General features: G+C 44.9%; 1 protein-coding gene across 1 annotated transcript in view; it reads left to right on the plus strand.

Moving 5' to 3' along the window:
* The first annotated feature begins 5,714 nt into the window (after window positions 1-5,714).
* Itgb6 (integrin subunit beta 6) overlaps window positions 5,715-23,697 on the plus strand; it is a 119,950-nt gene continuing 101,967 nt past the window's right edge. Inside the window, exon 1 of the mRNA XM_057755175.1 lies at window positions 5,715-5,929. The gene's annotated coding sequence lies outside the window, so the exon portion shown is untranslated. The remainder of the gene's footprint in view (window positions 5,930-23,697) is intronic.

Below are 23,697 nucleotides of genomic sequence, written 5' to 3' on the forward strand. Positions count from 1 at the left end.
TCTAGTTGAATGAGCCACAGAACCAGGTATAAAAATAAACAGAACTTCACCCACAGGCGACTCAGATCACAAAATACTAAATGAAGCTTTTCAAGTGACAGATGCCGAGCTCTGTCCATACCAATATAAAGTAAGCTTACAACCTTAATAGTAGAAGCAAAAATGGGGAAAATACACAACAATGTGTAGTAGGAGGAGCGGTGGGCTGTGTCCTACCACCCGACTAGCTTATACCTGAAATAATCACATAGAAATTGTATTAATTAAATTACTGCCTGGCCCATTAGCTCTAGCCTCTTATTGGCTAACTCTCACATCTTGATCAACCCATTTCTATTAAATCTGTGTATCACCACATGACTGTGCCTTACCGGCAAGATTCTAACCTACGTCCATCTCAGGCTGGAGATTCATAGCATCTGCGACACTGCCTTCTTTCTCCCAGAATTCAATTCTCTTTTCCATGCCTACCTAAGCTCTTCCCTATCAAAAGGGCAAGGCAGTTTGTTTATTCAACCGATAAAAGCAACACAAATACAGAAGGACCTCCTACACCAACAATGCTTCATCTTTCAGTTTTTCTGTTTAGTTATCACAAAGTATTGATTTAGCGGCATAAGCATATGATTTATAAATATGCTGTAATACCTATTTAAAATTTTCAGCTGACTCTGATGGGCTATTAGAGCTTTGGAACCACAGGGGTTGTGGGAAAGGAAGGGAGAAAGGGAGGGAGGAAATGTCTATAGAAATCCAAGTTTTAGGTCTTCACAAATCCTATGTTCAGTTCAACTTCAAAGAAAACAAAACCAGGATGTGAGGGTAAATGCCTGCCCAACCTTCCCAGAGTTAGATGAGTGTGTACATTTGATTGACAGTCCTCCTCGCAGAACATTTTAGAAATATTTGGAATGAAGTAGGAGACCTAAGTGACCACCCACTAGTACCAAAAAACAACAGGGGGCAAAATGAGGATCAGTCTCTTCCCCTTTACCTAGGCTGGCCTGCACAGGCGGGGTGTGACAGCCATCTTGTTCGACTCAGCTTGCATCTCAATGGCATCCCTAAGTGCCACATTGGGCAAGAACCTTGGAAATGGATGTTAGCACAGCACGCAGGGTTTGAAGGTGAGGGAAACACTCCAGGCAGAGAAGAGCCATGCAGACTAGACAGGGGGAATGCCTAGAGCTTTATTCACCCAGTGTGCCTTTTCTCTGGTGCCGCCAGCCAAACAAGAGCTCAGCCTCAGGCAGAGTTGTGAGCAGTATACTTGCATATTTATTGTCTTGACTTTCAAGCAAATGGTTAGGAAAACACATTGGCGAAGTAGAGATCTCATTATAGGGCTCTGAATTGGGAGCTGCTTCCAAGCTATTGTGTAGTACATTTTTATTTTCAGGGTTTTCCACTGATTAAAATTAAAATTCGGTTGTAAAGCAAGGGACCCACAGAGACTGGACCTCTCTACAAATGTATCCTGCATCCTCCATCTTTTCTTTTCAAAGGCAGGGCAAGTCCAAACCAGCAGCTCTGCGGTGCTGACGGTGTACCAAAGCAGTTTCACATTCCTGCGCAAGCCTCCAGACGATGGAACACTTGAGTTCTTTGCAATTAGCAAGAAGAAACTGATGATGTCAGCATGATATTTCCAGCTACATTCTGAACCGCATCTTTGTAAATTAAATACCTGTCATTTGTTGCTGCTTTGCTGATTGCTTGTCTTGAATACTCATCAGGGGACTGGATAAACCATGTGCTTTATCTGCTGAGGTTTTCAACCTCCTGGTCAGCTCACATAAAGCCATTCAAACACAAAAATTCTCTAGTAGCTAGAAGGGCTGAGTCCTCTAAGCCATAGTCACACTGGGAGGGTAGTGATGACAGATCTTGCCTTTTACAGGACTGTAGATTCCAAACTGGTTTTTCCCTTTTTCGTCCCAGCAAATAAGGAAGCGGCCAAATCATTCTCCCAAGAATGATCTTCATGATTCACAGGGGACATCCAACATCCCCCAGCTAGAAGGTGTTTGTCTTTTTCCCCATGCTGCTTCAGCTGGCTGCAAAATCTGTCTGCCTCCTTACCATTAAGGACCACACACACACACACCACACTTTTAAGCAACTTTGATGTTGATAAATGAAGGTGAAGTCTTGATTTATTGTGACCTGAATAGCACACTTGACAATTCCAACAGATTGCTGAACTTGAGGCATGTCTGTCATGTTTTACGGCTGGGACCATTCCCATCTTGGCTGAGGAGCTAAGAGTAGGATTTTAACTATGAATTTCCTTGTGTTTAATAAGCTAAAGTCAAAAAGGCCACAGTCTGCTTTCAGATATGCATAAACAACTTCTAACTGGAGTTACTCATATGTATCCGAGTTTAGTTAAAACACTCTTAGGCACTTGAAAGAAAAAACAATTTTAATGCACATATGGAGGAATAAAAAGGTGTGACTAAAATAATAAAATTTGTTCATTCTTTGGGGTGAAGTATTTGGTTTTGGAGGAAACAATCCCATTTGGTCATTTTCAATTCTAGACCTGCTTGTCTATTTCATCCTTATACGCATTGACCTTCTCTGAGTCTAGCTTGAAAGGCTTGTTAGATTAGCCCTGTGCTGTTACTTAAGGGGCTGTTGTGGTATAGTAGAGCACAATGAGTCTGGACTCAAAAGAAACAAGACCAGTTCCTTTCGGACAGCAGTTAGATGCAGGCGATTCGGTCTTTCTAAGTTTCTAGCCTTCTAAAAACTATTGGTTTTGCCATCCCTATAGTATGAAGAATTCAGAGGATGGACATTCAAACAACCCTTCTATTTAAAGCGTGTTCTGGCTCTTCAGGCTATTAGGTGCCATCAGTAGACAGCAGGTATTGAAAAAAAATGTGTGTGTGCATATACACACACCTAGTAATAAAATAAAATAAAAATGGAGACATTAAGACCAGCTTATCTAACAGAGATTTGGGGACAATATGGAGCAACTGATTAGGAAAGGAATTCCAATGAATATTAATGACAATGAGCACTTACTATGTCTCCTTTGATTCAATAATTCCACATAGAGAATTTGGAGTGGAACGTAAATGAAATGAACCCCAACTTTCAGGAAATGAGAGTTTATGCTCCCTATATATTCCTAGCAGAAAGATACTTTGGTTATATTCTTGTAATGATAGACGAATAAATGGGGCTTGAAAATACATATTCTGTTTGATCCAAATTTGTAACAACCACAAAAATATCAAAAAGACTGGAAAGAAATCAAAGACATATTTTCAACATTAACTGTTATAAGATGCTTTAGATGAGATTATTTGAAATTTTGAAGTATAATACTTTAGCTAAAATATCTTGCTCAAATAGTTTCTAATTAATCAAAACTTTACTCCACCTATCCCTCCAAAAGCAATATGGAGATATCTTCCTGAGAGGTTTGGTCTTATTTTTGCATCCAGCTATCTGTAAGTTCACAGATATTCAGTCTAGTGCGTTTGGCATCTGGTCAAACAGCAAATGCTTGGATTTAGTCAGTGAGTGTCATGAGGCACAACATCAAAGGAATGTTTGGTCTTTGCACCCCCCAAATGGCATGGTCCATGTCATTTAAGCCTCAAGAATGCTGAGCTGGGGGTGACCCATGTCCTGGTGAGAGAGCCAATGTATATGTTTCTATCAACTGGGGTGGGGTGGGGGGTGCACAAATTGTGGGTGGAGTTGGTACACTGAGAGAGAGCTTATCCCAACCTCAGAGTGCATTGATGTACAAACAAAAAGGAGAATACAGTAAATAGAGCCTGTTTGTTTATAAAAGAAGACTAAAGCACACAAAATGAGCACGACTATGTGCACATGTGGTTTCCTAACCCCTTGGATACAGCAGCATCTTCATATGAAAGTCAAATCGAGTGGTGATGCTGTAAAACTCTGTAGGTAGCAATTAGTTTTCTTGTTGCTATGACAAAGGCAATTTAAGGAAGGAAGAGTTTATGGTCTGGGGGTACAGCCCATCATGGCTGGGAAGGTGCTGCAGCAAGAGTGGAGGTGTCTGGTCATGCTACACACAGCCAGGAAGGAGATGGAGCTGGAGGCTGATGTCATGTCTTGTCTCTTTTTTCTTTTATTCAGATCAGGACCACAGAGCATGGAATGGTACTACCCACATTCAGAGTAGATTCTCTCTCCTCAATTAGCCCTCTCTGGAAATACCCTTAAACGCATGCCCGGAGGTGTCTCTCTTGGGTAATTCCAATCTAGTCATGGTGACAATAGAAATTAACCACCACAGATAATTTTTTCCTGTTTCAGCACATCTTCCAGGACTCTCTGTGGCTCACTTAGGTGAAACCACGCCCTCTCTGAAATGGAGCCTTTCACCTAGGTGATGGAAGGTCTCTGTGCCACAGCTACCTCAACCCAAAGCGAGCTTGACAGAGAAGAGTAGCATTCCTGGGGCAAAACTGAAAGCAGGTTTTGAATTTCAAATGAAAATGTTTCCTCACATCCAAGTTTGCATAAAAGACCAAATACATGCCTCAATTACAGAAACTTAAAAGCCGATAGAAGACTCCTGAAATGAAGAGAGATGTGAGGGAGGTTTAGCCATCTCCTCATACTCCTCCCCCTCCCCCACCCCCACTTTTGAAAGATGACGGGCAAGCTCAGATGCTGGGAATTTTTCTAAGATGCCCCAGCCAGTGGAGTCTAGATTCAAATCCAGCTCTCTCGACTTTCTCTGTTCTCGCTCCAGCATTCCTCAAACCCTGCAGAGACTACAAGCTGCTAAACCTGATCAGCACGCACACTGCGTGTTCAATCAGCAGTGACTCAAAGGGCTTGGGAGCCATAAAGTCTAAATCCTGAGTTTCAGTGCTGTGCAGCTCTGAACAGGACAACTAACTTCTCTGAACAGCAGAGTCATCTAAAGTAAAGACCATATGCTCTGCTCCATGATGTGAGGGTGGGAAATAAATACACCAAGGCACAGCAAGTGCGGAGTGGGGCTCCCGGCATGCCACAGGAGCTCAGGAAACAGTGTCTGGTATCAATGTCATGCTACTATCTTAGAGACCTGACCTTTCAACTTCAGCCTAGAAAGAGTGATCGGAATAGTTCACCCTTCTTGACAAACGCTGTTTGGACATTTCTGTTCTCAGCTGTGCCTAGCCAAAATAAACCTAATCCAATCTGGCCCATTTACTGCTTTGGCACCATTTTGAACACTAGTCTCATCAGTTGTTATTTTCAGTTTCTGGTTTACCCAAACAGGCCATTTTTAGAGAGCACTGAGTTTAAACCTAAGCTGCCAATAAAATAGATTTGTCTTGAAAACAGCAGGACCTTTCTGAAGGAATGTCACTATGAATACACACAGAGCCCCAGGATGCTCCGCAAGCATTGTCCCTGGCCTGGCTATGTACTCAGCTATGAACTCTCCCAATGATATTGGGGGGGAGGGGTCCTGTCTATATGCGCTCTACCAACCCAGCCGTCCACTAGGTTTGGGTGTCCTTTAAGAGTGAACTTGATCCTGGTGCGCTTTTGGTCTCCCTCCAGGGAAGCGAATGCGCTGACATAGCTCTGCCATTTGTCAGCCAGAAGTCTGGCTACACATTTGCTCGTCAATCTAAACCTAACCTATTCTCATCCGCACACTTGGGGGCTTGTGTAAATCAACCAGGCGCTCTGTCACTCACCAGCGGTATCTCCACAGAGTGGTGTGCACCCACATGCCTTCGTGAGCTGTCTCATTATGCCGGTGGGAGAAACATTCACATGAATGCACTTTTTCAGGGATGGTGGCAACAGGATGCTTTGATTCTGTTCACTACCCCCCAGGATCAATGGCACTTCTGCCAAAGACTTTGCTCACGGGTACAGTAACGCATGTCAGCACTCTCTGAGATTAGAGGGGCTCCCTTGAGAGGTAAGTGGACCAAGTTTTCTGCATGACAAATGCAAGTCTGAATTTTTAGAGCTGAGTGTTTCCTGCCCAGCCATTGATCATTACAGACCAACTCTGCTTTGGGGATCCATGATGTCATTTCTACTTCAGAACCATAATGCTATTTCTACTTTCTTAGCACTTAGGAACCCTGAAATATGACCCCCAAGATTTATAAAAGAACAAATTCATAGTAGCTCAGTGTGCTTTATCGTGACCCGTCCTACACTAAATTCACAGATGCTTCGAAAAATTGTAATAGACAAAGGACAGGAATTCTTATGTTTGGTAACATGCTTTAACTATTAATCTGATGGTCTTTTTAAAGAAGATTTTAAGATATTTGCTTACGATTGAGGTCATTGTGATTTTTCTTTCAAATGGACAATGAGACTAGCCTTTATTGATTCTCTCTAGTCTTTTCAAAAGGCACAAAATGAATGATCAACTGAGAATTTAATTGAGAAAAAAACAGACAGACAAACCTGTTGGCATTGACCTGCAAATGACACAGGATGAGTTAACCAGAGTGTCTCTGGATTTTATGTAAAAGAGTTTTAATGTTCAGCTAGTGCATGAAAACCATGGGGGCACCGGGAAGGGAAGCCCATCCATCCTAGCTATCCACAAAGAGCACATTTCTGGGAGTGCCTGGATTGCCTGGTCTCGTTGCTATTCACTGTGAGAACTCTGAGTAAGACCAATACTGCACTTTGAAAAATTCAATATCTGTGAGAGGTTATTCATCTAAATAATGTATACCCTAAAATTAAGGACTCATAGACACACTATATTGTATTGGCTCTCAAACTGTCTAAAACGAACACAATATAGATTCATTCCGTTTGGAGGGTAATAGCTTTCTCCTTGCTGTTGTGGATCCTAAACAGCTACAGCAGATCATAGGAGTTTGAATGCTGAATTCCAACCATGCAGTCACTTGGCCACATTATAAGCATTAGTATCTGCCTAAGCTGTGTACCTTGGTGAAATTTAAAAGAAAGGAAAAAAAGCCTTCCTGGTTTCCCGGAGCTCCCTCTTCCAGGGCAGCCTTTTCTCTCTGACTTCTGCCCTCTTGTGTTCCCAGGAAGAAGTGCAGTCTCTGAAGTTCAAATTAGAAGTAAAATGATTACTATCTGCAATACCTCAATATTTTCCCCAGACATCATATACTAAAGCGCACTTACCACTACGTGTGCTGATGAAGGATTATATGATGGCAGGAATTTTACATCTGAGGATCCAAACCCAGTACACCCTTCACGCATCCTCAGACTCCCAAAGGGCCAGGGACTTTTAAACTAGTTCTTAAGGAATAAATTCCTTCTGGGCTTTGAAGCCTTGCTTTTATTGTGCTATCCAAAAAGGTAAATTATGCAAACCAATAACGGTATGCAAACAGGCATTTCTTTGACGTGTTCCCCAGGGGAAGAACTTACATTTTGATTCTTCTAAATTACATGAGATGTTTAAGGTATTTTGACTCGAGAAAAAAACAATGATTAATTTTTTATAGAAGCATATGCCCTTAGTCAATGAGAGGACTAGCCACCGGGAACTCTATTGCTTGTGACCACGTTTTCTTTCTGGAAAACAAAATATGCTTCCAAAGCTGTCTCTTGCTATTACTGCTACTCTGAGTGTCTGCTAACTTTAGACCAAGGTCATCTGGGGACCAACCCAGGCTGCTCACATGGCTAATGCTCACACTTAGCCATGGTGCCCAGTTAGCCTTGCCAATCCAGCCAGGCCAAACTGCTATTTTCAGTCGGAGTTCCCAAGCGAAAGCCCTTGACTGCCCTTCACGCTGCTAGCATTTACTTTACTACTCAGCCATTCTGAACTGTCTGTCCTAGGCGTGATGACCTCTCTGCTCCACTTTATCCTAGTTTTTTGGAGAGCCCAACGGCAGGTATACAGGTGTATTACACTCTGATATTAAAATGAACTTGGTGTGTAACAGAACAAAGCTCACCCACCCCCCACAGCTCTGCTTCATCAAATAGCTTCACCAAGTGCCTGCGCAGGAAATCTTAGGCTGTTTCAGACCCTGCCTCCCCTCATTCCTGCCATCCCTAGCCTCCAGCCACAGCCACCACCAGGCCTTATCTATGCTCATAGGCCAGGGTCTGCTGGGGCCCTCTCCTCTCCTATTCCTGCTACCCTCCCCCATCACTGCAGCTCATCCTTTCTCCAGGCCTCAAACTCAGCATCATCTGAGGAGCAGAGCTGAATTTATCGACCAGAGCCCAGACCTAGGAGCTTGGGCCTTTTTATCTCACTGAGTCATGGGCTGAGGTGTGCTAGTCTGCAGAGTGAGTTCGGGGCTAACTTGGGCCAGTTTATTTTTAAAGGCACTTGGAACAGAATTCAGCAGTAGAAAGCTTGCGACTCAGGAGTGATACCCTAGGTTCCAGCTCCAGTACAGGAAATAGAATTGCACAAAAAGCCCATTACAGACCAGGAAACTCTCTTCTTGCTTGAACAACTTCAGTGGTCCTCATCATCTATATGATTCCCAAATTTAGATTCCCCCAGTATGTTTAGTCCGTTTTAATGCTTCTAACAGAATACTACAGGCTGGGACACTTAGAACGGACAGCCAAGTTTTGCATTGAGTTGTAAAGACTGAGAGGTTCAAGGTCAAGGGGGCCAGACATTAGCAGCGGGTTCTTTGTTGGGTTATTCCATGATGGCAAAGCAAGGAATAGTGAGCGGGAGAAATAGAGGCCACTCCTCCTTCCCTGAGGAACCAGAATGAGCCCACTCTTTCAGAAACAACAAGCAGGCCTTCTGTCCCCAACACATTGTAAAGATCCCATTGCTTACACTAGTACACTATTTGTGTCACCGACACATTGTAAAGATCCCATTTTTCACACTAGTACACTACTAAGTTAAATTTCTAATACATGGATTTCAGACCCCAGCACCTTGGCTGTGAAAAGAGTATTTGAAACCTGGACATTCCTAGTTACTCTTCCTCAGTGTCTACAGTTCTTCCTTAGTTCTGTCCAAAGAGAATTAGGGACGGGAGATGAAGAGGAAGAGTACAATACATCGGAAGGGATTTGTCTGCTTTCCTTCAGTACTCATTCGGACCATCACTTTTTGATAGAGTTTCCCCTACTCACTCTGTAGCCCAACAGGCCTCAACCTCCCAAGTAAGTGGGATCAACATGCCTAAGAGTTCAGGGAAGCACTCCAGTTAGTTTCCACAGTGAATACATTTAGTCATTCCATCCTATGGGTCTTTCCAGAACACTGTAGACTCTTCTTATACCTCCAACAACAACCCCCATCTCCCCACCCCCATTCACAGGACCTTTCCTTTGAGATGTAGGGGTCTTAATATAGAAATTCAATGTTGAATTTTGTGCACAAGATACCTAGGGACATACCTAAGATTAAGCAATAAACAGATGTGCTATATGAATAAAAATGCACATTTCCAACAAAAGAGCCAGCATCATCAAAGGAAACATACTTGGAAAAAATTCCTGCTTTGACTTTTCCTTCTACTTACTATAGACTTGATTTCAAGGTCTATGGCTCTACATCTGTACTGCCAAAAATTATTGCTGCTAAAAGCAACTGGCAAAATCTTGGGGTGTAAGGAGTGGGGTCATAAGGTGGAAAGAGCAAGATGTGTTGGGGGCTGGTATTTGCTGCCTCATGAGTCCATCTCAGTGCTGGAAGACTTGGGAACCAAAGGGCTATTAAGATAGAGACAGGCCTGTTGACAGAGGTTTCTTTCCCGCCTGGTCCCACAGTCATTTAGCCCCAAAGAAACACTTAGGTGTCTACATTAATTATAAACGGATTGGCCTAGTAGCTCAGGCTACTTATTAACTCTTACAACTTATATTAACCCATAATACTTGTCTGTGTTAGCCACATGACTCAATACTTTTTTGGTGAGGTAGTCACACCTTGCTTCCTCTGCGTCTGGGTGACAGCAGCAGACTGAATCTTTCTGCTTCCCAGAATCCTCCTGTTCTCATTGCTCTGCCTCTTCTTTCTGCCTGGTCGCCCCACCTATATTTCCTGCCTGTCTACTGGCCAAGCAGCATTTTATTAAGCAAGTACAAGAAACAAATCTTTACAGGGTAAAACCATTGTTCCACAGCACAGGTCTGGCAGCGGTGGTGCACAACTTTAATCCCAGCACTCAGGAGGTAGAGGCAAGTGGATCTCTGAGGTCAAGGCCAGGCTGGTCTACAGAGTGAGTTCTACAACAGCCAGGGCTACACTGAGAAACCCTGTCTCAAAAACAGCAAAACCAAACCCAAACAAAACAAAGCAAGGACCAGGGAGAGCCACCACACGCAGCTCACATATGCATTCAGACTCACTCAATATCTATACATGTGGCTCATCTGTACAAGTTCCTGTGTGGCTGGAGGCCAAACCTGGACAACTCAGCTTCAGTTCTGAAACAAGCACAGGTCTACCACTGCCATTCCTGGAGTGCCATCAGGCCTTTTATCAGAGCCGTCCAGAAAGGCTGACTGGGGACAGTAGGCAGAGTGAGCCAGGCTTCCTGTGCTCTCTATATGGCTATGAAGTTACTATGACCTCAGCATGGAGCAGATTAAGGACAGGAGGTAAAATCTGGCCTTCAGTGGGTTTGCTCAGCATAGCATGTCATGTAATTTTTTTTTCTCAACCATCATTTATTTGCTCAAAATCCTTAACAATTTGTGCTGGGCACAGTGGGCATGGTTTGTTTTATAGGTCTCTTTTGGGCTCAGATTATGAGTACAGGCCAAGTCTCATGCACATCTCATGGAGAACAGGCTGCCTGCTGGTATGGATTCTCAGTTGTGTGGCCACGCTGGTCAGTTTGATCTTATTTTCATGGTGGATCCATGGATACACCGCAGCAGTCGTGGCCAAGCCTCAGGTTTCTTCAGGTCTCTACTTGCACGTGTTTGCTAGAGTTCCTTTATCACACAGCCCAAGGCAGAATGAAGGACTGAATATAGACAGGAAGAATAGAAAAAAGCCAAGTACACAAAAGCGTGGTTTGGGGGTCATTTTGCCATCTACTACAGAGGCTTTTTTGGGCTGTCTTTCTGAAGCCTGCGTGTAGGTTTGACATGCCTTCCTTAACGACCACCACACAACGCATGCCACCCTATGTAAGTTTGAACAGACCTTGGGGAGATGGTCCTGTTTGTCCAGATGAGAGCTGATTAAGCACTTCCCAGCCTCCTGGGAACAAACAACAAACACCTCTACAGTCACACACAAGCCTTCCATCACTTACAGGAAATGGAAACACTAGAAGAGACATGGCAACGTGCCCTATGAAGTGGGCAAACACAGTATTGCAGAGAATACTGAAGATGCAGGATATTAGTGGGGCCCATTCTTACACAGCAAGAAAGCAGTGTGGTCCACATTAGCTTCTTCTCCCTATCCACACGCCTTCCAACTGGATGCAATCCCTACCACTTCGTTGTGACTCTTCCAATGACCTCAGTTACCTCTTAGAACTAAGTGTCAGTTACCACTTGTCCTGGCTTTTAATCCACTGTAGAACTGAGGGTGGTACTCTATTCTTTACTGAAAATGAGAAAGCTAGAGACACATGAGCAGCCACTGAGCCAGGGAAGGAAAGACTATTCATCTATTCATATATGAGAAATAAATATGGAAAATGTGTCTGGGTAGAAAAAATATACCTTAAGGATGCTATTGTGCCATAGCTTCATCCATTCATTCATCTGTCCATTCATTTACTCATTAATTCTTTCCTTCATATTTCCTTCTCAGACCCCATATTCATTTGAGCTTTGCACTCTTGATTAACAAATACTTTATTTTTCTTTTTTTTTTTTTTTTTTTTTTTGATTTTCGAGACAGGGTTTCTCCGTAGCTTTTTGGTTCCTGTCCTGGAACTAGCTCTTGTAGACCAGGCTGGCCTCAAACTCACAGAGATCCGCCTGCCTCTGCCTCTGAGTGCTGGGATTAAAGGCGTGTGCCACCACCGCCCAGCAAATACTTTATTTTTCAAGCAAAGTCCTGAGCAACCTGAAAGGTCCTTCGTCTTGTCACTCTCTGAACTGCGGGGGAAATGGAAGGGGCATCACTATGCTGATGTTCTGGAAGAGAATAAACACAGAGACGGGGATCCCCTCCATCTTACCTGAGCCAAATGGCCAATTCACAGCTAATCACTGCATCTTAACCAGTGACATCTGGAGCTTGCAGCTTGCGTCCTGCCTTCACGTCTTTATTCCATCAGTAAAGGCAGGAAACAGAAGGGCACCACACATAAGAGTCACAGACACTCACCAAAGCCAAGCCACTGACATGGGAACTGAGCAAGCAAAGGCTTCAGGGCTAACTGTGGAAGTGACGGTCAAGAGCATGTTCCACAGCCATCAGCAGCCTCCGCCTTATTCTTTGTGGGTGAGGACTGAGGAACAAGTCTCCTTCAGTTTTCCAGCAAATGGGCAGTTTCAGGAAAACACGGGGCTGATGAATGATGTGTCACTCAAGGACAAGCCTAGCTATAGTGATGTAGTGATGTACTGCGTGCTAGTGATCTACCAGAAAGCCTGCCTGGCTCTTCTCCATCCCTTTTAGGAAGATGAGAGTCATCAATCTGTAGGAGCACCAGGCTGCTTCAGATGGGGTGCAGTCTGGAAGAAATTTCAGGGTTCTGGTCTCAGGTCTAGGGGGGAAGGTCAATTTTGTCTTCCCTCCAGAGAACCAGGACACTCTGCCTAACTTGACTTTGGAGAAAGACTTCAAATAGCCTCGGGGCTTGAATTTTCAGACATCTAATACAGGAAGTCATGTATTTTCCTTTAAAGATTTATTTATTTATTATGCATACAGTGTTGCCAGCATGCCAGAATCTCATTATAGATGATCATGAGCCACCATGTGGGTGCTGGGAATTGAACCTGGGTCCCCTAGAAGAGCAGCCAATACTCTTGACCTCTCTCTGAGCCAGCTCCAGCTCCAGGCATTCATTCTGTTTATGTCCATGAGACTTAGCCCGTGTTCTCAGCTCTGACCTCTGAGCAGTCTCTAACTTTGAGAGACAACTTTAGTAATGATTCACTGTAGATTAGTAAAACCCTTCTCCTTCCCTCTGTGAGAACAATTATTTGTGTCTTCAACAGGAAATAGCACAGGTGTCCTTCTGACTAGAAGCACATTGTGCTAGAAGCTGGATCTGTGGTCAAAGTACAGATCTATGTCCTTTGTTTTAATAGTTGTGTGAAACGAAGCAAGGACCTTGACCTTGGTGGCCCTTCCCTTTTTCTCTCCAATTGAGAAAAAGTTATCCGTAAGAGAAAAGGTAGAAGAGTTTTGTAAGATACTAGCAAGGCTGAGGACTGGAGAGAAGACTCGGCAGCTAATAGCATAGCACACGCTCACTGCTCTTCCTGAGGTCCCGAGGTCAGTTCCTAGTACCCACATCAGAAGGTTCACAACTGCTGGGACCCTACTTCCAAACGATCTGACGCCCTTTGGCTTTTTCCAGAATATGCATGCACATCTTGCATATAAATTAACACAGGCACACACACACATACATATAAATAAAAATAAGAAATAATTTTTAAATGGCTGAATTAGAAACTGGTCTAGTGTGTTTCCCATTGCTCTAGCAAAATAACCATAGCCACATAATTTAGAAAGCAAAGAAGTTTATTTTGATTCCTACTTATGGAAGTCCAAGCAGACATGATGGATCTCTTTTTGGCTTCTGGTGAAGGCCTTGTCCTTTTCAACACATGTCATATAAACTGAGGCAAGGGGAAGGGAGGCAGGGTACAGAGTCACAACTGACTTCACAACAGCCTACTCACGATGACTAATAATTCTTAGGACTCACATTAATCCCTTCAGGACAGTAGAGCCCTGTGACCACTCTTTAATGGTGTAGAGACTCACCACCTCTCTATACCACTAAACTGACAACAGGACTTTAACAGGAGTTTAGCTGAGGACAAACGGTATCCAAACCACCGAGGAAATCACAGTGTGGGAGAGGAGTGGCCAGTGACTCCACTAGCAGCTGCAGACTCAGGGCGAGAGCCTGGGTGTGGTGACAGGGCCCAGCCCAGGAGCAGCTGCCTGATGATTTTCCTCTGCCTAGGCTTGCTCTCGTGACAGACCAGAACTTAGCAGCCTGACTCTGTCCAGTCCTCGGGGCACTTGTCTGTCTCTGCTGCAGTTTAGACCAGGTTTTTCTGACTCTTAGAAACTAACAGCTATATGTCAGGGCCCACCTGGTATTCTTCAATGGAAAAGATATAGAATGGGAATCTATAGCCTAGCGACTTGGCACGGAGGTAGCAGGGGCCTTCCTGCATCTCTGCCCACAGTACTCTGCTGGGGGCTGGTCAGGATGCACAGGACACTGATCCTTGATCCTCTTAAAGGCCTTTGAATGCTTCATTTTCAACTCTCTCCAAGGTGTTCTTCCTGTTCCATCCCCCACCATTACTCAGTAAAGCCTCTCACTCTGTGGACTGTGGAAGGGTCTGCGCCCCTAGAGACAACACTAAGGAACCCCATTCTAGATAAGTGTCATTAGCACCATCCTTCCTCCTGGAAGTTGCAGGAAGAGGCGAGCACTCTAAGTACTATTTAATGTAGCTCATGGCGTGTGCCTTAATTATTAGCATTCGGTGGCCAAAGAAAACAGCAGTACTCCATTCGACGCTTGAGTAAAGGAGCGGCCTTTACACAGCACTTGTGCGGGCGTGCAGAAGGAACACACACAGGCCCCACGCATACCCCGGTCGCTCCAAAGTGTCCCAGCTGACTCATGCACTCTGTGACCACGTACTGAACTGGCAACTGCTTTTAGGTGCTGGGAAGACAACAGCAAAAGAAAGAGATGTGATCCTGTCCGTGGGAGCGCACAGTCTAACGGGAGGAATTGCGGAGGTTCAACGAGAGACGTGAAAAATAAGGGGGCTACACAGTGTGGTGCAAATAACATGAAAATATAGCAGGACCCGAAGAGTGAGGAGAGGGCTCTCCTTTCTGTGGTATCGGCTCAAGTATTTCACGGCTGAGAAGCGATGCTCCACATAGCCGGCGCGAAGGCCCTAAGGTGGAAACTGATACAGATGTAATGCAAGGGGTTGAGGAGCAAAGGGGAGATGAGGGTGTAGAGGGGACCATGGACAGACAGGTAGGCCCTGAGAAGCTGAAGTCTGAAGCCTGCATCCCCAGGGTGTGGGGAGCACACAGTGAGTGACACGACCTGGCACAGGGGTTCATAGGTCCTACTCTGGCTTCTGTGGTAGATTTCACTGTAGTCCAGATGAGTCCCCAAGGTCACCAGCACCGATAACCACCACTCCCACTTCTTTCCTAGAAGCTGCTCAGGATTCGCAGCCTTGGTTGGCTCCAACTTAGCTCTGTGGTGTCCCCTGTCACAAATCCCTGTCTCCTGTCATCCCATCGCCGTGGATCTTAGCAGCATATAGAGATGGCCAGAGAAGAGGATGAGTTCCCTGGTTCCCCCTGCAGACTCCCAGGAACTCAGCCTCTACCTAGCAAGATCCATTAGCGCTAATTAACAAGTCCCTTTCGGTGTCTCTTCCCAATGATTAATTCTGGGTCAGACACAGAAAACCCATTCCATTATGGTTCTTTTAAAAAAAATTATTATTATTCAGGCTTCTAATACTGGCACGAACTGCGGGTGAATTTCTGAAGCCGTGTTCCCTAGCTGTCACAACGAGTAATAGAAAAATTCAATTTATGAAGAATTAGGGGAGGCAAGAGAGGCATGCTTCTCGGTCTAGAACAAAGGAGATCAATCCTGACACAATGGCAGCATGACATTCGGGGACTTTGAAGATTCCAGGCTTCCTCTTCCTTAATTAGAGAGAATCAGGAGTTCTGCTGGTTAATTATTTGCAGAGACTGTGCTCTGCAAAGGCGGATGCCAACTCGCTCCAGCCACAGCCAGCTGCAGCTCCCCAGGGCAATTAAGTCCTGTGTCAGTCCCTGGCTACATCATCTTATTGGCAACTGTACACTCGGAAGGCTACTACCATCTACAACCCCCGCCCCACCTCAATCAGACAAAAGTGTGGTCACGCAGGAGACTTCCTAGCACAGAGATATCAAGAGGCTATGGATGAACGACCCCCCCCCCCCAAACAGGTGGATCTTCCAAACTCCACAGAAGCTTACGAGTCACCTACTCTCTCAAAAAATATGTTCAGTGTCTCAAGGATATTCATGTGCAGGGCTAGTGGATTCTCTTGGACTCTTACAGGGTTATCAAGGATACTAGAAGCCAGATTTATTTTCAATTATAAAAGTACTAAATACTCCACGCATCAACATTAAGCAATGTGGAAGCAGGTAAGGTGGAAATTATAGCTTCTCAGTGAGCCTTTCCACCCCACCCGCCTAAGAAACACCCAAGAGAGCTTTGAGGTGCGTCTTTCTGGGGTCCTTGCAGTCTGAACATTTGAAGCTTCCTTCTCCCTACTCATCAGATACTGATAGACAGGGCAGGTGCATATCCCCACTATTTTTCTGTTCCCATAAGAACCTTGGCCCTCCTCAGCTTCTCTACATGCCCAAACCGAGGAACAGATGCAACATCAGACTCCAAGCTCAGCTTTGGAGTCTTGTTAATGACTCTGACCGTGTGGCATTGGAATGCAGGGATCCTGGCATCTACTTGAATGATCTGAACTCCAGAATAAGAGGTAAAATCCATAACACCACTGTTGTGTGAGCAATGCAGCCACAAGTCTGATCTTTAATTAGAGCTTGCATAGTGCCGGGAAGAGCATGGAAGGGCATTCACCTCAGAAAAGCTGCCAGGATTGTGGAAGGGAACAGATGCTCTCGGTCTGCTTGCACCTGTTGGGGAAGCAACCAGGATGCCATGCTACCACCCCAGAAATAGACTGTGTCTGTGCTCAGCCCAAGTGGCATTTACCATGGGGCAAGGCAGCCGACAGCCCCGAGCCAAGGCTGTCATCTGTCCCTCCATCAGTTTCTTAGGGAACTTATCCAAAGGACTTCGGAGCAAGATCTGGACAGGGACCAGGCTGTCTGAGTGGCATTCGGAACCCCCAAGCAACGAGGCAAGCGGCTGCCTTGCAGGGTTTTCCCCAGCTACCCAAACGGCCTAGGGTGTTTTGACATTTGTTGTCATGAAGGCATATGGGTCATTTCACAGTTCACTTATTGGAAGTATTTTAAACTCTTTCTGCAGGCAACTAAGGTTGTAATATTAGCCCAGCTGACCTCAGATATGTTCTTAAGTTACTCAAGGCTATCTCGTCCAAAATAGAAGTTTGTAACTTGTATTCTGCTTTCTGAGCAGTCTCTCTCTCTCTCTCTCTCTCACTAGAAATTCCTCTATGCCAAGGCAGGGAGCATGTTGGAAGTGGTGCTGGCACCTGGCTGGCTGTGGTGACAGTGTAAGACCGGATCTGTTTCCCGGCACTCGTGTGTGTGGTATCTGAGAAGGACTGGGAGGGTTGTTGGTAGTGTTTATGTGACCCAGGGTACGAGGCTCAGCTTAAAGCGTACACTTGGCTAGGCTGGAATACCCAGTTATTAACTTAAACATTGCTTCAGATATTCCCAGGGAGGTACTTTGTAGCTGTCACTGCCATCTGCCATCAGCTAACTTTAAAGATTGCTCCTGATGCAACCTGCATTCATTTAATCAGCTCAGGCCTTGAAAGCAAGACACAAATTCCGACTCAAAACCACAGCTCCGGCTGCTGACTGCTGCTTGAGGTTTCCTAGGTCCTTGAAGATTTTGAATTGGCCAGCCACAAACGTTGGATGAGCCAATCCTTTAAAAACAAAAAGCAAAACAAACAAAACAATAACCAACCAACCAACAAAAAGCCAGTCCTCTATTCATCTAAGCTCACCGGTTATCTACCAGAGAACCCTGCCTTGCTGTGCAGGGACCCCTGCACATCATTTATGTCCTGATGTCATATTCGAGTGGGAATGCCATGTTATGCACAGGGCAGTGTGCTGAGGAATAATAATTGAACAGGCAGTCCCTGATCTCAGGCAGGGCCTTAAGGCAGGAGGCACACAACGGGAGGGGAGCAGAACGTGCGTTTGCCAGGTGTCCGGAAGGGAACACCCAGGCTCTGTGACACCGAACACAAGACTCAGTGAAGCAGGAGATAGGCCAGTCGGGTCCACACCTTTGAGAGGAGAAAGTTTTCTCCACTGCAGGTGATCTTTCTCCAGAATTCCCCTTCCACATGACCTCACTTCCTTTTGCAAAGGCCTGGGATTTCCCGTCAGCCTGGAAGCTTCGGGGGAAAAGGCCTGGTTTGGGATCCTCACTGAGCACAAACACTCAGAATGGGAAGAATGCCTAATAAAAGGAGGCAGACCATTTGCTCTTTGCAAACTCAAAACTCAAAGTAGCACCCTTCAAATAGGCTTTTTAGCTGTGTTATCTCATTTTTAAAAGCTAACATTTTATTTGAAATTTGAAAATAAGTATTAAGAAAGTGGTGAAGAAACAAGAAGGCTCAAGGAAGGGAAAAGTTCATTTGTCTTTCACAGAAACGAGTCGGGACGGGCCCCACCAGGCTGAGACAGCTGTCGCCAGGGCTCCCTTCCTGAGAAAGAACATGACCAGTCCTTTCTCCTGAGAAGGGAGGGTTGTGGCCATAGAGAAGGCAGGGTTCTGATTAATCACCATGACCCGTGTGTGCTGCCAGAGTTCGGGTAGAAGTAACTGAGTCCATAGAGCACCATGGACGAATGGGAACAAGAGTCGCTCTCCTCCCAGACACTTGATTTTCAGTGGCCGTAAGACAGTCTTCATAAATGTGCAAATCTACAATGCATATGAGTTACAGGTCACCTCCTAGAGGTCTGCGCAACAACACCGCCCTTGGTCCGCGCAACAACACCGCTCTCGGTCTGCGCAACAACACCGCTCTCGGTGGTCCTAGATAGAACCATTTAGGCTTCCAATCCCAAGGCCCAACATGGCATCCAAGAAGTGTGCATGATCTCAGACCTGCTGATGTCTGGGAACTTCCACAATCTGCCACCAAATTACTTCTGCAGGGGGAGGCTTTCTCCAGTCTCTCAGGGACCACCTCCCACCCCATTGGCCCACCACAGCTCCACATGAGTGACGGCTCCAACCATACGGCTGGAATCCCACCCACCACAGCCACAATTTGTCCCGTACCTATTGTCTCCTCTTCACTGCCCTCCTTGTCTAGTTTGAACTGACCTTCTGGAACTCGGATATAATCCCTGCTCGCAAGTCTCTTGTTCTTAGGAAGATTATGAAGTACTTAGGATCAAGAGCCGCGGCTTTCCTCCATGCAGTTTTTGCTGTTTCTTCGGCACCAACACCTAATGAAAATAAGAGGTGCAGCTGTTCAGACCATGTTTGAAGAGTCAGTGAGAACAGGTGGTTGGTTCTGCTGGAGTCCCGTGCGCTCGTGGCCTAGCGCAGGTGATCCAGCTCAGACAAAGGCGATCTCATAAAGCGCGGTTCGCATTTCACAGCACACCACAGTCTACGTGCACATTTCAATTGCTCTTTAAAAACGGTCTGAATTATTGTTTATATGTGAGCCGTGCAGTGCGAAAACCTAAGGCTCAAAGTGGTTATGGCAGAATAGGAGAGCTACAGGTCAGACAGGCTCTGCTGGCTCCAAGGCCTGGCTTTCTCTCACCCTTTCAGATGCCTCTGAACTTACAGGGGGCTCTTCAGTCCTCATATCCCGCTCCCTCCCATGCCCCTCGGGAATCATGGGGTTTGCAGATCCACACATTGATGTTACACATTTGGCAATATAGTTTTCTAGGCCTTGGCGCAGGTATCCCGTTTTCACCCATTACGGCTGGTCCCTCTGTTGAAAATTATCCACCCATTTTTGGTGGCGCTCCTCATCATGATGAGCAAGCCGGTTGACCCTTGAGGGGTTATCACTCATTTGAGCAATGTAGGTGCCTAGGAAGGCTCTTCACCCCCCACCCTCAACAACTGTCCTGGCCATATACTAGCCACATACTGGCCATGGATGCCTTGCTCGTCCAGCAGCCTGTCGTACTGAAGACAGAGACAAAGAGAGAGGTCTAGCCACTTCCTGCTTCCATTTCATGCCGCTAAAGCCAAGACCAGGGCTTTATAAAATAAAGGGGCCAGGGATGGGGTTGGGGATTACCATACCGTTTTGGAGGCCGTTAAGTCCGAGCTCTGGCGACGATCTTGATCTCAAAACTTGGTTTGTAACATCACACAGCTCAGTTTCAGTCAGTGCAGTCTCGAGAAGAGAAATCACAAGGAAGAGACTGAAGGAAGGGCCAGGCCGCCTTAGTAACAGCTGTATCTGCGGTAACCAATCCCATTAAGAGAACTAACTGGCTTTTACAGGAAAGCGAATTTAAACCCCTTCCCAGGTGACGCCCCATGACGTCAGTTCCTCTTAGAGCAATTGCTCTCAGCCTTCCTAATGCTGCGACCCTTTATTACATTTCCCCATGTTGTGGTGACCTCTAACCATAAAGTTATGTTTGTTGCTACACCTGGCCCTCCTCCACACTTTTTATCTATAGCATTACCTATTATCTTCAATAATTTGTTGTCAATCTATGCCCTTCAATATGAAATTATATGGGCGCAGAAACACCTTCCCTTTGTATAGCTCCCACTCATGGGCGAATGCCTTCAAAGATGACTTGTTTGGCTGGCCCTGTTTGGTGTGATCTCTTGCTTAAATGTCTACCTCAGAGAGAAGAAAAAAAATTCCTATGGAGAAAGAAAAAAATTCCTGCAGAGAAAATAAAACCTTTTTTGTGCTGTTCAAGGATATTGGCAATTATCAAAAATCCAATAGTTCCTGTCTTTTGTTTCTGTTTGCTTAGATTTAAAAAAAAAATCAATGTTACAATGATTGAGATTTGGGATTAGGATCTATATAAGTATGAAAGACATTTTAGTAGGTCTTTCTTCCCCCTAGAATAAGGCCATGTCATAGTGTGCTGAGTTATAATGGAGTTGACCTCCACTTAGTAATGTGAGCTAGAGGTTTCTTAACACCTCTGTGCTTTGGATATAACAGGAGAAAACCTTCCTGGGGGCTGCAGATGCCTCGATCTTGCCATCTAGATGAATCCCTGAGTTAGCCTCTAATGTTGATGGTGCTTTTTCTTCTGATCTCATAGACAGTAAGGAGGGACAAATAGCATCATAGAAATTAGAGCTGTTCTTACGAGTTAAAAACTCTAGATGGGTGGGATTATACATTACCAAGCAGTTGACACCCGGCCATCTCCACTATGTTGATAACCTGGATAATAAGGAAACTTCCATCTTCAGACAGTACTTAGGATAGCCCCGGGCAGATACAGAGAAGAAGGGCCACTCTGGATCTGATATTTTTCTGGAATCATCATCAATATCGTAAGTGGGCAGTTCAGATCTTAAGAGCTCTGAAAGCCATATTTGCACAAGGAGCGGCCAGAAGGAACAAAGGCTGTGTTGAGTGAATGCTAACATTGCTTATCTCCATTTTCCCACTGCCTGGATAAGGCCTTATGCACCTTAGAATTGGGCGGGGGTGGGGTGGGGGGTACAAGCATTCCGAGTATGACCCAGATCAAAATCTCCCTGTGTCAACTGCAGAATAAGGAAACCTTCTCCTAAGGGGGCTGACTCAGGTAACTGGAATGCAGACCTATCTATAAATAACACAGGAATTCGGCCCTCTTATTATTTTTTTTTCCACCTGAGTTATTTAGGGATTTCAGTTCACTCTAGGTAAATGATTAGCGTGTGTCCTTGTAAAATAAATGCCATAGTGTGAGACGGATTCATGAAGGATGACGGCCATCTGTGTGACTCTCCTTGTCAGCTGGGGACCCATCAGCACTCAGCACCTTTTACTGTGAAGTAGGTGAGCAGAATTCTGCTCTCCACACAGGGAGTCATTAGAATCAAAGAGAGGGGATCTGGAAGCCAGAAGCACCTCTGGAAAGCGAGAGGTTGAAGCACAGCGGCTCTGTCTAATGGAAAGATAGCAGACACCACAGACCTGACCCAGATGTGCAAGTGACCTTCTTCTAGAAGTCGTACCATAAGAAAGTAAACGGAAGCATGAATTTTTTTTATTTCATCATAATAAATTAAAAACTAAGATAATTAATGTTCTTTTAAAAAAAAAAAAACTAGCCATGCTAAACTTTTAAAATCCAATGCATAGTTGATACTCACATGTCTCCACTTAGATTCTTCATGTCTCGTGGGTCCTGTGGTCACATTTGGCAGTGTTGCATTGGACAGACAGTAGAAGGTCAAGAAATCACTGATTGACTTAAAAGTCTTGCCTAGAGCTCTCACACCTATTTTGTGGGGATCAAAGAGAACTGCCTTTTTGAGTCCTAATTTTGTGCTATATAAAAATTATAAGAATAACTTGATTTATTTTAGGCATCCCAGCTAAATGGCAGTTAAAGAGTAAATCTGTTGAACTGGGCTCACTCTCCTGCCTCAACCCCTACTACCACTTATTATTTATGCTCAGTGTGTCTCCGTCTGCTTTGTCATCTCTAAAACTGGTGATAATTGTATTTAGCTTATGAAGCTATTGGAAAACCCTCAAAAATGCCTCATGAACTATAACTATAAACACTTAGCAAAAATAAGATTAAGTTTAAGTGTGATTCATGGATGGTCCTCCAGTGTGCTGGGTGCTTGGCTGCTTGGCGTGTCTGTCTTCATGTTTATAATGCTCTGAAGGGCACAACTACCCAGTCCTTAAAGGGGAGGAAACCAAGGTTCAGGAAATTATCGGTTCACACAAATGGGGAATATCATAGTTAATCTCGAATTTGAAAACGGGTCCGATTCTATTCATGACACCGAGAGAATGAGTCTAGACTCTCATTCCATGAAACATTCTCATATTTTAAAGCCAGGGTTTTGTCATTGTAGGACCACACACAAGCACATCGCCAGCCAAGGGAACTTCTCAATGACCATTCCAGTTTTCTCTCCATTGTGCCCTCTCAGTTGAAGCCATCTCCTGACCATTGAGGGTTTTGTTTTTGTCTTGGTAGAATCTCACTATGTAGCTCTATCTGGCTTGGAACTCACTGTTTAGACCAGGCTGGCTTGGAACTCACTGAGATCCACTAACCTCAGCAGTGCTGGGATGACCTCAGGTTACTTTTAGAGTCTCAGGTAAAGAGCTAATCTTTGCGGTTGAGCCTTTTCAGAGGAGGCTCAATGTACCAAACTGTGGGTACACCCTTAACTATTTGTGATGGTACTTCAGTGGGCATGCATGTACCTCAATGCCTCTTCATATTCCCTAGGGAATCTTTAATGAGATGCTTTATCAACTTCGATAGCTCCAGCCTGACTCATGCTAATAGTAATAATAAATATTATGATACCCTAACTGCACATGAGGCATTGTTGCTCAGTATTGCTTCTACCCCAGCAAGTGACACAATGAGTCTATATTTCTTCCGTGTCCTTACCAAACCTCTCACCAAACAGTCTGATTGGCTGCGTGGACAGTTTAATGCTTCCCAGTCTGTTCCTTGATGCCTACTGTTCCTGCTTCCCAAGTGCCTTATTCCTGAGTGTCCCCGTTCATATCCTGATAGCCCTTCGGGAATCATTCAGCAGACTGACTACTTCAAGGAGGAAATCTTTCGACCTCCAGCACCTATATCTGCACCTCTCATTTGGCCTCTGCTCACACACCACAAACTACTTCATG

The sequence above is a fragment of the Chionomys nivalis genome, chromosome 22, assembly GCF_950005125.1.
Source record: "Chionomys nivalis chromosome 22, mChiNiv1.1, whole genome shotgun sequence".
In the NCBI taxonomy this organism is placed as follows: Eukaryota; Metazoa; Chordata; class Mammalia; order Rodentia; family Cricetidae; genus Chionomys; species Chionomys nivalis.